Raw genomic sequence first — 13,179 nt, 5'->3', positions numbered from 1 at the left:
AAGGAGCCAAATAGATAAGTAATCACAATAGTATTTGTGGTTTGAGTCACATTGTCACAGCAAAAATTCATAGATTGTTTCAAGTGAAGATTAACCAGATTAGAGTTATTAACTTGCTCTTCCTTGCAGCTAAAACATTAAACAGAATTTCTTCTTTATTGGTCCAAAGTACCTGCACCTGGCATTCTCAAGATTGCAGACCACAATGTAGAGTTTACATCTCTAGATCTCCTCTAGGATAGGTGAGGGCCAGTTTCCTAGCACTGTGAAGCATGGAAGGATCGAGGGTTCTCAAATAATTTCTCAAATAGTGTTTTTCCCAGTAGTTCTTCTTCCCACTCTCTTCCTCTTATCACTTCCAGGAACAGAGCTGTTTGAAAAATCTGTAGCATACGTCAGTTTGTTTATCTTTCCCTTTACTGGTTTATGATTCAGATTTCACATTTTTGTTACTCTTATCTCCTCCCTGTTCGCTGTGTTCTTCTGTGTTTCCATCTCTTAAAAAACCTTTTGCTATTGAGAGAGTGTCTCAGAGTTGAGGACACTGCTGTGGTTTGGAAGTGTTGCCTCCAAAATTCAGGTGTTGCCAATGTGATAGGATTAAGAGGTGGGGCCCTTAAGAGGTGATTGGGCCATGGGGGCTCCTCCCTAGTGAATGGAATTAAGGCCCTTATAAAAGAGCCTTCATCCAGCTTTCAGCTTGCTTGTCCTGGCCTGTGAGGACTTGGCATTTCTATATTTTGGAGCATGTAGCAGTAAGGTGCCATCTTGAAAGCAGAGCAATCAGCTCTCTCCAGACAACTGAACCTGCTGGCACCTGGGACTTCCCAGCCTCCAGAACTGTAAGACATTTTGTTTTTTAAAATAAATTACTCAATCTCAGGTATTTTGTTATAGCAGAACAAACTAAGATACTAATAAGACATGGCAACTAAATGCAATATAGTGTCCAGGATTGGATCCTGGGACAGAAAAATTACACTAGCAGAATAACTGGTGAAATCCAAACAATATGTATAGTTTTTTTGGCCATATTGTACCAATGTTAATTTCTTAGGTTTGACAAATGTGTGATGTTATGTAAGATATTATCATTAGAGGAAGCTGAGTGAAGGGTATACAGGAACTCTGTACCATCTTTGCAAATTTTCTGCAAATCTAAAATTATTTCAAAATAAGTTTGTTTAAAAAATCATGGCCGGGCGTGGTGGCTCACACCTGTAATCCCAGCACTTTGGGAGGCCGAGGTGGGTGGATCACCTGAGGTCAGGAGTTTGAGACCAGTCTGGCCAAGATGGCAAACTCCGTCTCTACTAAAAATACAAAAAAATTAGCCGGGCGTGGTGGTGGTGCCGGTAATCCCAGCTACTCAGGCGGCTGAGGCAGGAGAATTGCTTGAACCCAAGAGGCGCAGGTTGCAGTGAGCCGAGATCGCACCAACTCCAGCCTAGGTAACAAGTGTGAAACTCTGTCTCAAAAAAAAAAAAAAAAATTTTTTTTTTTGGGTGTAGTGTTGGCTGGGTTCCAGGAAGGTAATAAAGATGCACGTGTTTAATCTCTCATTTTAGCCCAGAATTTAAAGTTCAGATATTAACCCCCTTTGTAAGATGAAAGTTTAAATCTGTTCAAAGTTGCACTCTTTTGCTCTTGTGAGTTAAATATCAAAGGTTTTGGAGTTTTCCCTTGTTTCTCACTGATTGTCTCATGAAGCTGGTTGGAGACAGCTGGGTGGAATTGGCATTCTTCTCACAGTTGCAGCCTAGAATGAGTGAAACTTCTTCAGGACTTCAGCATATGTATTAGTTCGGTGTTAAGTTTTTAAAACCAGGCTCTCTTTTAAAGCACACAAAGTAGTAATGGGGCACATAAGGCTTTTAAATCACTAGGCCCATAATTTAGAAAATAAGTCATTTCTAAGCCTATAGACCAGTTTTCTCTGATGAAATTATTCTTAGAATCCAGGTTGCATTGCTGTCAAAAATTATGCCAGTGAAAGGGCAAATTTTACTTTTAGCTTCATTGGGATGCTGACCAATGGATGCCCATTTAAATTCTATTGGGAATAATTGTCCAGTAATTCTGGCTCTACCATGTTATGGGAAAAGCCCACTTAGGCATATGGCCTTGTATCACAGAAATGGTGTTTGAGTAAATTAAATTTTCGGTGGTGGTTGTCACAATTCCCTGATAGTATTTGAGAGCCCTTTCCTTCTGCTTCAGCAAATTCAAAAAAAAAAAAAAAAAACTTCAAAGAAAAAAACTTTATTTTCCCCTTCCTTTTTTGTTTTGCTTGCTACAGTACTAAATCATGTGTAGGTTCTGATTAGTGATGAGGCTTCCATCTTCTCTGTTGGGCAGGCATCTTTAGCTTTGTATTATGGAATTTCTTAGGCCTAAACAACCTGTCTCCTAAGGAAGGTTTCTTCTCATATGTGATTAAGCCAATCAGACTGAACTAGACTACGTGGTGGAGAAATGACCTGGCCTTGTAAATTCACCTTGTGAATTATAGGTTACCCTTGTAACTTGGACTGGATGGTTCTTTTTATGTTTGTTTGTTTTTGGTTGGAAGCTGCCCTGTGTACTGAGGGATATTTAGTTGCACTGCTGACCTCTATCCTCTAGATGCCCACGGCACCCACCCACCCCAAGTGTGACAACAAAAATGTCTAAAGACATCCCCAGATATCCCTAGGGAGGCAAAATCATCTTGGCTGAGATCTACTGTTGCAGGACATGCAGAACTGATTTCTTTCAGTTTTAAAAGCACAAAAGTTGTTCTGCCCATCTAGGCCCTAAAATGTCTAATCCCTGTTTAGCTAATCTGGAATGCCAGGCCAGCCTGTGGCCACATCATTCTACGTTAAACCACTGTGACCTCCAGCTCTCCTTGATGCCATGCTTTCCAAGTAGCAGTCATTCTTTGAATGGTCGCCTGCAAGAATAAAAATATCTTGAGGCTTAAATCTTGGAACTTCTTTCCCAGGCCACAGCAGTTAAAGGCTATTTATGATTGAGTTATTTTACAGCTGGGTTTATACAGCTCTATTTATTTCTGAGGATGTCTGGAAGTCTGGAACTGACCAAGTAAGCCTGGAACTGACTTCTTGGCCAAGATAAGGATTAGTGGGCAAGTTAGTAATTTAAAATATACCACTGCTAAGTTGTTTGCATTGTCTAGAGATTTAGGTTGATGGCTTACACCTGACTTAACTGGATAACCAGCTTGGGCTATATGACTAGTGGGACATAAAACAACCACTGGAAACTTCTGCCTGAGATCTAACAAAACCAAGGCTCCTCACTGATATCCTGGCGATTCATAATCTGGAGATAAAGTAGATTCTGTGACTAAGAAAGGACCCTTGGGAGTTGCACCTGGAGCTCTCTCAGACCCTGAGGCTTGCTGGTGCTTATTTTCTCCATGTGCTTTGACTCCATCAAGCCTTATGACAGTAAGCTCGCAGAGTCTTAGTCCCTTCAATTCTCCAAGTTGTGTAATCTTTGCAAAGATCATCTGCACAGCTGTTCATACCCACGTGACCTAGTGTAGGGGTACTAAAACCGTCAGGGTGGACTCTCCCTGCCTCTCACTGAAGTCTATGGGCCATGAGAAACCACTTTAAATTTCATTTTGTTCCCTTCAGTTCTTCAAATACGTCCTTTTTTTTAAAAAAACAGCTTATTGGCATATAATTCACATGCCATAAATTTACTTTATGAATGTATACAGTTCAGTGGTTTTTACTATATTCATAAGGTTGTACAATTGCCTTGACCTAATTTCACAATGTTTTCGTCATCCCCTAAAAAACCCTGAACTCATTAGCAGTTACGTCCCATTCCCTCTTCCCTACCTCTGGCAACAACTTTGTCTCTATGGCTATGTCTATTCTAAACTGTCGTAGTCTGCTTAGATTACTATAACAAAAATACCGTAGACTGGGTAACTTAACAGAAATTTCTCAGTTTTGGAGGCTAGAAGGTCCAAGATCAAGGTGCTGGCAGATGTGGTATCTGAGGGCTTTCTTCTTGTTTGCAGATAGCTGCCTTCTCCTTGTATACTCAAATGTAGAGAGCAGGGAGTGAGAAAGCAAGCTCTCCCATGTTTTTTTTTTCTCTCTCCAGTCTGTCCTGCCCAATCGCATGTCTTTTTCTAATGGGCACTAATACTACTCGTGAGGACGATACCCTTACGACCTAATCACCTCCTACAGGCCCCATCTCTTAATATCACATTAGGGGTTAGTATTAAAACATGTGAATTTTGGGGATCACATTAGGGGTTAGTATTAAAACGTGAATTTTGGGGCATGATACAACCATTCTGTTCATAGCATGGACACTAAATAAAAGAATGGGTGAAATTTCTTCAGGACATCAGCATATGTATTAGTTCAGTGCTAAAGTTTTTAAAACAAGGCTCTTTTAAAGCACACAACATAATAATGGGGCACATAAGGTTTAATATGTGCGCATATAGTATGGGACACATACAGTATGGGGGATCTTGTGATTGGCTTCTTTCACTTAGCATAGTGTTTTCAAGGTTTGTCTATTTGTAGCATATGAATGTAGCCCTTCATTTTTTGTGGTTGACTGCCATTCAGTTGTGTGGATATACTACGTTTTAGTTATGTGTTGATATACCTTTGGGTATTGTGAATAATGCTGCTATGAACAACTGGAAACATGTTTTCATATGGGCATGTTTTATTCTTTTACTCCCAAATGTTCACAGCAGCATAATGAGTGGATATGCATGCCCATCTTCTGATTTTTAAATTCCTCCTCTGGGGGTAGGGGAATAAGTTAGGGGATAGAGAGAAGCCAGGGCTGGCTTCAGTTTGTGGAACTTCCTTCACTTCAAGAGAAATAATGGGAATAGGAAAAAATTTTCCCTCTTAAGATATTATAATACCTCCTTTTGCAAATTTGCCTCTCTGCTTCCATTCTCAGATTCCCCGTTTCTCCTAGTTAATCTTTCAGTGAAAGTGGAAAAATAAACTCATTATTAACACTGCCTGGTCCAAAATCATTCAGTGGCACCCCATTGCCTACAGGATAATGTCTATGCCCTTGGGGCATAGTTTTCTTTGTACAGTTCTCTGTTTGTTTAATCTGTTACTTTTTTTGTTGGGCATTTGGTTGGTCTTTTTTTTTTTTTTTTTCCTGTTACGTTACTCATTTCAATAATGGTTTCCAAAACAGCTAAACTTCCACATTCTTTACCAATAAAGACTGTTTACATCTTTTAACTATGTCTGTCTCAATCATATCACCAGATTGGGATAATTGTGCATCAAAGTGAGTATGAAAAGAAAGCTCTAGTTTTTATAAAACCAAATTTAATCCTTCTTAAAGTGATTTGCTAGAAAAAGGAGCTTTCTAATTAACTTTGAATGTGGATTGAGAATTAGATGATACTGTGGCATTAGAGTTAATCTTGTTGGTTGTGATGAAGGCATGGTGGTTATTTAGAGGGAAGGTCTTATGATTCTGGGGATGTTCCACAAGTATGGGTGGCAAAATGTGATTGGGATTTGCTTTAAAATATTTAAGAAAGTATATATTGAAATCGGAAAAATATTGTTTAAAAGTGGAAGCCAAGTAATGGGTACGTGAACATTTATTTTGCTGGTCTCCCTTTTTTGTGTATTCATTACATAAAATTTATTACAAATTTTAATTAAAGTAAACTCATTGAATATAACATTAGCTGTAAAGGATTGGAAAAATATTAACTCTAAAATGACAGTGGCATCAGAAGACTTTTCAATTCCTTCAAATCACTACTTAAACTAAAATTGAAAATTATAGATGCCTAATTCTGTGGTTACAATTTTTTAGGAAAAATGAAGTTCAGTCAGCGGATCCATATTTGAAGAAATCACCTTAGTGTCATTTCTAACAATAGATAATGAATGTACATTTACATACTTAAGAGGAAATACATTTAAGAATGTATTTTTGAAGACTTTTCACCCCAACTTTAAAAAAAAACTATATTTTAGAAAAATTTTAGATATATAGCAAAGTTGCCAAGATAAAACATTCCGGTATACTTCTCAGTTTCCCCCACAGTTACCAACTTATGTTACCATGGTATATTTGCCAAATCGAAGAAACCAACATTGTTATGTTACTATTAAATTCTAGACTTTTTTCATATTTCAGTTTTTCCGTTAATGTTCCTTTTCTGTTCCAGTATCCAATCCAGGTTACCATGTTACATTTAGTCTAGCAGTTTCTCAGTCTTAATTTTCATAACTTTAATAAGTTGGAGTACTAGTCATGTCCTTTGTAGAATGTTGCCCAATTTGTGTTTATCTGATTTTCCGCCACCACTCCCCCATGTTTAGGCTGACACAAGTTGTGTTTTGTTTTGTTTTGTTTTTTTGGAAAAAATACCACGGAGGTGAAGTCCCTTCTCATAATATCAGGTACTTGCTATCCACATGGTCTCACTGGGAATGGTGGACTTCACTAGTTGCTTAAGGTGGTATCTGTCAAGTTTCTCCACTGTAAGGTTACAATCCTGTTCCATACTCTATTCTCTGAAAGTGAGTCACTAAGTCCAGCTGGTACTCAAGCCTGGGAGAGGAAGGGAGAGTATCTACTCATGTTATTTTATTCTTCTGTACATAAAAGGAAGACTTGTTCCTCCTCCACTTGCCCCACAATTTATTCAGTCATTTATATCAATATAAACTCATATTTATCCCATACTTTGGGTTGTGATCCAATACTATGTTACTAATTTTTTGTTGTTGTGATTGTTCAAATTATTCTAGTTTTGGGCATTGAGAGGTCTTTCAAATTAGCTGTGTCCCTTTAACATGACCTGATTTTTTGACACTTTTTTGACTACTGCTTTGCTTTCTCTTACAGTAAATCCTCTGGACTCATGTTGTATTTCCCTGCCTCAGCCCTAGAGGTAGCCATTTGTCCAAGAAGCTGTTTCCTTTTACTGGAAAATAGAAATTCTCCATTTCATGTTTAAAAATTCAGATCTGGGTATAGTCACTGCTACTGGGTGGCACTGCTTTGAGGCCGTTTCATTGTGTGACCAGATATATTATTAACTACTGATTGTAACCATGTCACTCAAGAGTGCTTCTACTTTATTTAAAAACATCAATCTCATCTGTAAAATGAGGCTAATACTTTCCTTATAGGAATGATTTGAGTATTAAATGGAATAATGTTTGTGTAATAGAAAGTCTAGTGGTGTTTTTCATGTTTTCCTAGAAGTGTGGCAAAGCCCTGAACTGAGTACAGATGCTTTTAGTTAGTTATATTCTAAATTCAGGAAGGTGTTAGTACTAGGACCAGCTGCTGGTTTACAGAGTTTACCCTTATGTCCCACCTCTGCCACTGCCAGACTTTGGATATTGGAGAAGCCCTACCCTTTGGGTAGTGAGGCCTTTCCTGTCCTTTACCTCATTCCTGGTGGGAGACCCCAGAATTGCTGTTAATTTTGAAGTTGCCCGAAGTTCAACTGTACTGAGCTGGGGACTGGAGGCTGATGGCTTCCAGTGCTGTGGGGCAGGACAAAGGGGCAGGAAGGAATGAGGGAGCTCAGTCTTCCCAAGACACTTGAGCCTTCCTGCCTGAGTGTCCCAGGGGCTGCCCCTCGCAGGGAGGTGTCTGAGGGAGAGCAAGAGAAGTGGTGTCCACAGCAGATCTTCCAGGTTAGGAGCTGTGCAGTGGGAGGCTCCAGTACCTCCCCGAACCCTGAAAGAGCTGGCATGGGATGTCTATAACACAGAGGCAACCCCCAGAGAAGCAGGGGGACCCCACCATGCTGTGGGGACATTACAGGGGGAAACCTACCCATTTTCTTCCTCCCTTCACCCCAACTTGTAGGGCAAAGCATAGAAGAGCAAGTGGGTGCGAACGGGCCAGGGCCCCCATGCTCAGCTGCTTGAACCTCAAAGTCTACTCTGTAGAAAAGAGAACTTTGGTTTTAAAGTGAGTCTACAAGTTTAAAATGAAAAGGGATGGGTCTCTGAGAATCAGTATGAGACTGATCACTGTTAAGGAAGTTAAGGGGTCAGAAATCTTGGTAAGATTCTTTACTCCATCCTGTAAGGATGACAGAATCCCATAAAGCATAATGGGGACAATTATTAACAGAAAAAAAATAGTCTCCATGCCCTCCAAAAGCCCCAGTAAGCCGAGACTCCTCCAAATCTTATTACTTACACAGATCTAGCATGGAACCTGGCTCGTGTTGAGTATACAAGAGATGTTGGCCTTTATTATGAGTGATGTTTTTAATTAGTTTTGTTCTATTATCATTATATGATTAGCAAATCCAGAATTTGTCCTTCTAGCTTGACTTTTGTTTACATATTATGTGCTGAGGAAAACAATATAAACAGGCTCCCTCAGTGTTCCCCCCAACCCCTACTGCACTACCCAATTCAAGGACTTGCCTAGGATAGTGTCTGAGGGGAGGGGACCAAAGGCAATTCGAGATAGTGTGTACTTCAGGAAGTCTCATAGTAGGACTTCCTATAGTATAGGGTTTTGGGCAATTTCTCTGGGGAGAGATGAGCTCCTAACTTTAGTAGCAAACTTGCAACCTCATATTGCATCAAGCCTGGAAGATGGTGAAGCTTGAAGCTGGCTTTCCATTTAAAGTAGAATGCTCTAATGGAAGCCCAAAGAAAATATGATACCATGGAGAGAAACTACAAAACGTCAAGACATGCATTTGGTTAATATGTTGTAAGAAGCTGGTGTTCAGTTGAATAGGTCATTAGTCCTCTGTGATACAAGGGATGAATATTATCACCTTACAGCTAAGCAGAATGGAAACAAAAAACTGTTAGAATCTGTCCTTGTTCAAAAGGAGATCATGCGAGGGCTGTGTCCTCCCAGGATGGTTTTTGTTAAATTGTATTTTCCAAGCATCTTAAAATGTTAATAGTTTCTGGGAATACTGACAAGAAACAAAACAGAAAATAATAGACAAAATGATTCTTAGAGTAAGCTAGGATGTAAATCTAAGTTGTCTAAGATAATATTGAACTTAATTCCAGGGATTAAAAACATGACAATTGATGTTACATTACATCCAATGTTATAAGTCCTAATTCTGGGTCCCCTAGAGAAACATTTTAGAGTACCTCTTTCCTCCCCATTAATAATTATCAATCTCCATCAGCATATAACTATGAGCATCTATGGAACCACAAGTCCTACACTCTGCTGGATGCTGTGGTAAATAACTAAGAAAAGTTCAACGCATTGCCCTTAGCCTCAAGGGGCTCCCAAGAACCTGCTTGGGAAGGAAAAAATGCCTGAAAGTAATTTTAAGAGTGGAACTTTTAGATGTTAGCTAAAAGAACTTAGAGATTTAGAAATGGAAAATATCAGCACAACAAGTCAAAGCAAAGTGGAAATAGACTGAATGGGCAGGTGACAAGCAGATTTGTCTGAATGCCAGGTAAGAAGATCGGAGTTAATTGGATATGTTCATAAAAAGGAGGTCTCAAAGTTTGGGGTTGGAATAAGTTCTATAGAGGATTCTGAGCAACTGGTATAGCTGCTGGGAATGGGAAGAACTTACTCATCATCAACTGAATATGTCTTTCTCTCTCCTGGGACCTCTCCTCTAAGTGCATTCCCCTATGCCATTTTCAGTCATTAACATTTTAGCTGAAATTACTCCCTCAATCCATCTAATGGGCTCCTTAGGGCTCACTTACAGATTTCTGATCTCCTTTAACCCTGAGTCAGGAAGACCTGAGCTCTCCTGTCTAAGCCTTTCAGGCTGAGTTTTTACATTATTTTTCAACATGGGTCTTACTTGAACTGCAGCTGGCACTTCTCATGGCTCTTCAACCCTCTAGATCCCTGTTATTTTCAATAAAGCTTCAAGAATGTCACTATAAACCAACTAAATGAGACAGCATAGATATAGGCCTTGTGCAGAGTAGTTCCTTAACAAATCTTAATTTTATGACTTCCTTCCCCCCACCCCCCACTAGAATTTCTGATTTTTCTCCTTCCTTAGGTTGCTGTTAACAGGTCTATTACAAGTTATAGGCTTGCTTCGTGGCCATTGGTGACATGGCATGAAGAGGCTGCATTCACTCCAGGGAAACCAGCCCCCTTTTTGACAAAAGAGAAAGTCCAGTGACTATGGAGTACATAAATAATACAAAAAATGATGTGGATTAATAATCAGACATAGGGGATATAGTGATACATCTGGATCAAGAAAGTAGCTTATTTTCTATTTATTTAGTTTAATTTTCTCCACGGGAACAGCACTTTATTTTGGAAGCAAGCAAAATGCTCAAATTTGGAAGAGTTTTTTTTTTTTTTAATAAAGATCATTAATGTTCTAGACACAAAGGTGTGGTTAAATGGAAGTCACAGGAGTATCAGGGTCATAGACAAAGTTGAATCCATTTCCACCATTTGTTAGCTGCTAGGACTTGGTCAAATTATTTGGTTTCCTCATGCCTTGCTTTCTCCATCCATAAGATAAGGGATATTAATCCTTGCTTCAGAGTTATTATTAGACTTAACTACATAATGCTTACTTATAGAGTGCCTAATTAATGTTTAGTACTGAAGAATTTTATGGTGGAGCTTTCATGGTATTATGATGGAATTGTGGCTAGAAATTTGGGAATCTGTTTGCGCTGTTTCACCTATAATTCTCTCTCAATGAATCCCTAAATAGAGTAAATGTACAAAGAATAGTAAATTCCATGAGGGCAGGGATTATTATCACTACTTTTATAGATACTAGGTAAATATGTGTGAATGGTTGGGTCATTTAATCACAAATGGATTCCCAAACCTCTAACACAAGGCACTTACTCCTTCAGTTGTGTTATAGCTTTTAATTTGGATTCAAGGATCATATTGGCATCTCTTTATACTGCCATTCCTTCTCCAGTTATTGTCAATCTCATCACTACACTCCACCAATCTAAAGTGAGAGGAAGAAATGAAAGCACACAGCAGGGCCGACCTGCAAGGAGGTCCTTGTTCAGCCTAACAGTCCCCTAGTGTGGAGGGAGCATGAAATGGGTGAGAGCCTGCTGCCTGGGACCTTTCCTGCTCAGTGAGGGTCCCACTCGAAATCTGGACCCATCAGCTTGTGTCATTCACTCTTGCGAGGAGCAGTGTCATAAGAAGAAGGGAACAATGACCTTCAACCACACTGCCTGTCTACCAAATATAGTTGGTGCTTAATAAATGATACTCTTTGACCTCTTTTATACGGTTAGAAAGTTGAGCATTTTACATGAATGGACACCAATATGTTCTTTTCACTCTATTCTACCCTCTCTATTCTTTTCCTCCAAAAACTGAGAAAATACCTCACTGTTAATGATCTTGTCCATGAAATTGGCAGTGGAGCTGGTTCCAGCTAGGGGTTGATGAGAACAGTGTCTTTTTGTAACCTGCCTGTTTATGATGGGCTTGCTCCCTTCTCGGACTAGATATACATGAGCTGAGAGCCGGGAGGTCTGCAGTTTCAGTTTTGTCCCAGGGAGGAAAACTGCTTCACGTCTGTAGTTCTTGGCTCCCTCCTGTTTAATGTATGGCGTTGAATGAGAGTAGGGAGAATGTCAAACTTTGTTCTTGGAGCCAGGCAGCTTCAGAGAGAGGCCATTGTGACAGTTAAGGGAGCCATGCGGGAAGGGGTCCCAGACTTCCACTCCAACTAAAGCCATCCTTCTTTTATCTTTTATACGTTGGTGTCCTGCATAGACTTTGTAGGCTTCTGTTCTTTAACAATCTAAAATCTTCTGATGTGGATGAGTTCTCAAGCTGTGCTGTCCAAAACTTTGGCCACTAGGCCCATGGGGCTATTTAGCACTTGAGAAGTGGCTAGTCTGAAATGAGATGTGCTGTCAATCTAAACTGTGCAGAGTTTCAAAGACTTAGTTTGACAAATGTATAAAGAGTTTACTAATAACTTAAATAAATGCAATGCTGAAATAATAGCATTTTGGATATATCGAGCTAAAATGTTTAAACATTTTACCTACTTTTTTAAATGCAGCCTCTAGACAATGTAAAGCTTATGTGTGGCTTGCATTACATTTCTATTGAACTCATTGGCCTTGAGTTTCAACTCTGAAGTTCTATGGCCCTGAGCGTGAACAAATGGGCCCTATAGAGTGTGCGTGTGCATGTGTGTGTGTGGGGGGGGAGGGGAGGGTGATGGTGTCCCAGGCTTGCTGGAGACTTGTAGGGGTGGCAGGTGGAGACGAAACCTTCTTTGAGAAGCTCAAAGCAAGATGAGTCATGAATTTCCACATGGCTATGAGTTCAAGGAGAAAAGACACTCCACCCATATGATGGTGACCAAGGGCACCCTTGCTGTTTCCAGCCCTGCCTTTGCCTTGCTTTCTGGTGTCCCTCCTCACCTGCTCATGTTGCTAGCAGTGTGATAGTCACATGTCCTGGAGTTTCTGGAACAGCCCTGAATTTTTGTCTATTGATTCCCATAAATACTGTTTGGCAGCCTGGCTTCTGGTTCAAAATTATGGTCATGCTGAGTATTGGCAGGTTATAAGAAGTTCTCCCATTAGGATTTACAGTATAAAAACATAATCTTCTGTGGTTTTCAGGAATTGGCTGGGGGAAAGGGATAAATAGGTAGAGCACAGAAGATTTTTAGGGCAGTGAAACTATTTTGTATGATACTATAATTGTGGATACTTGTCATTATACATTTATCAAAACCCATAGAATATACAACACAAAGACTGAACCTTGAGGTAAACTATAGGTTTTTTTGATTATGCATTAAATGTTGGTTTACCTCTTGTACCAAATATACCGCTGTGGGAGATGTTGGTGGAGGAGGCTGTGTGTATGGGGGATTAGGGAAGGAGTATGTTGGAACTCTCTGTATCTTCTGCTCAATCTTGCTGTGAACCTAAAACTGCTGTAAAAAACAGTCTTAATTAAAAAATAACACACAAACGTGTGTGTGTGTGTGTGTGTGTATATATATATATATATATATATATATATTTTTTTTTTTTTTTTTTTTTTTTTTTTTTTGAGATGGAGTTTCAATCTAGTAGCCCAGGCTGGAGTGCAATGGCGCTACCTCGGCTCACAGCAACCTCTGCCTCCTGAGTAGCTGGGATTACAGGTGCCAGCCACGATGCTCGGCTAATTTTGTATTTT

At 39.6% G+C, this 13,179-nt stretch overlaps 1 protein-coding gene across 1 annotated transcript in view; it reads left to right on the top strand.

The window, feature by feature from the left end:
• The first annotated feature begins 702 nt into the window (after positions 1-702).
• The window catches only part of LOC104003155 (uncharacterized), a 569,073-nt gene continuing 556,596 nt past the window's right edge, over positions 703-13,179 (top strand). Inside the window, exon 1 of the transcript XR_001711359.4 lies at positions 703-842. The gene's annotated coding sequence lies outside the window, so the exon portion shown is untranslated. The remainder of the gene's footprint in view (positions 843-13,179) is intronic.

The sequence above is a fragment of the Pan troglodytes genome, chromosome 17 (genome assembly GCF_028858775.2).
Source record: "Pan troglodytes isolate AG18354 chromosome 17, NHGRI_mPanTro3-v2.0_pri, whole genome shotgun sequence".
Taxonomy (NCBI): domain Eukaryota; kingdom Metazoa; phylum Chordata; class Mammalia; order Primates; family Hominidae; genus Pan; species Pan troglodytes.
Note: the sequence above shows the minus strand (reverse complement) of the source record. Positions and strands in the feature narration are given on the sequence as shown.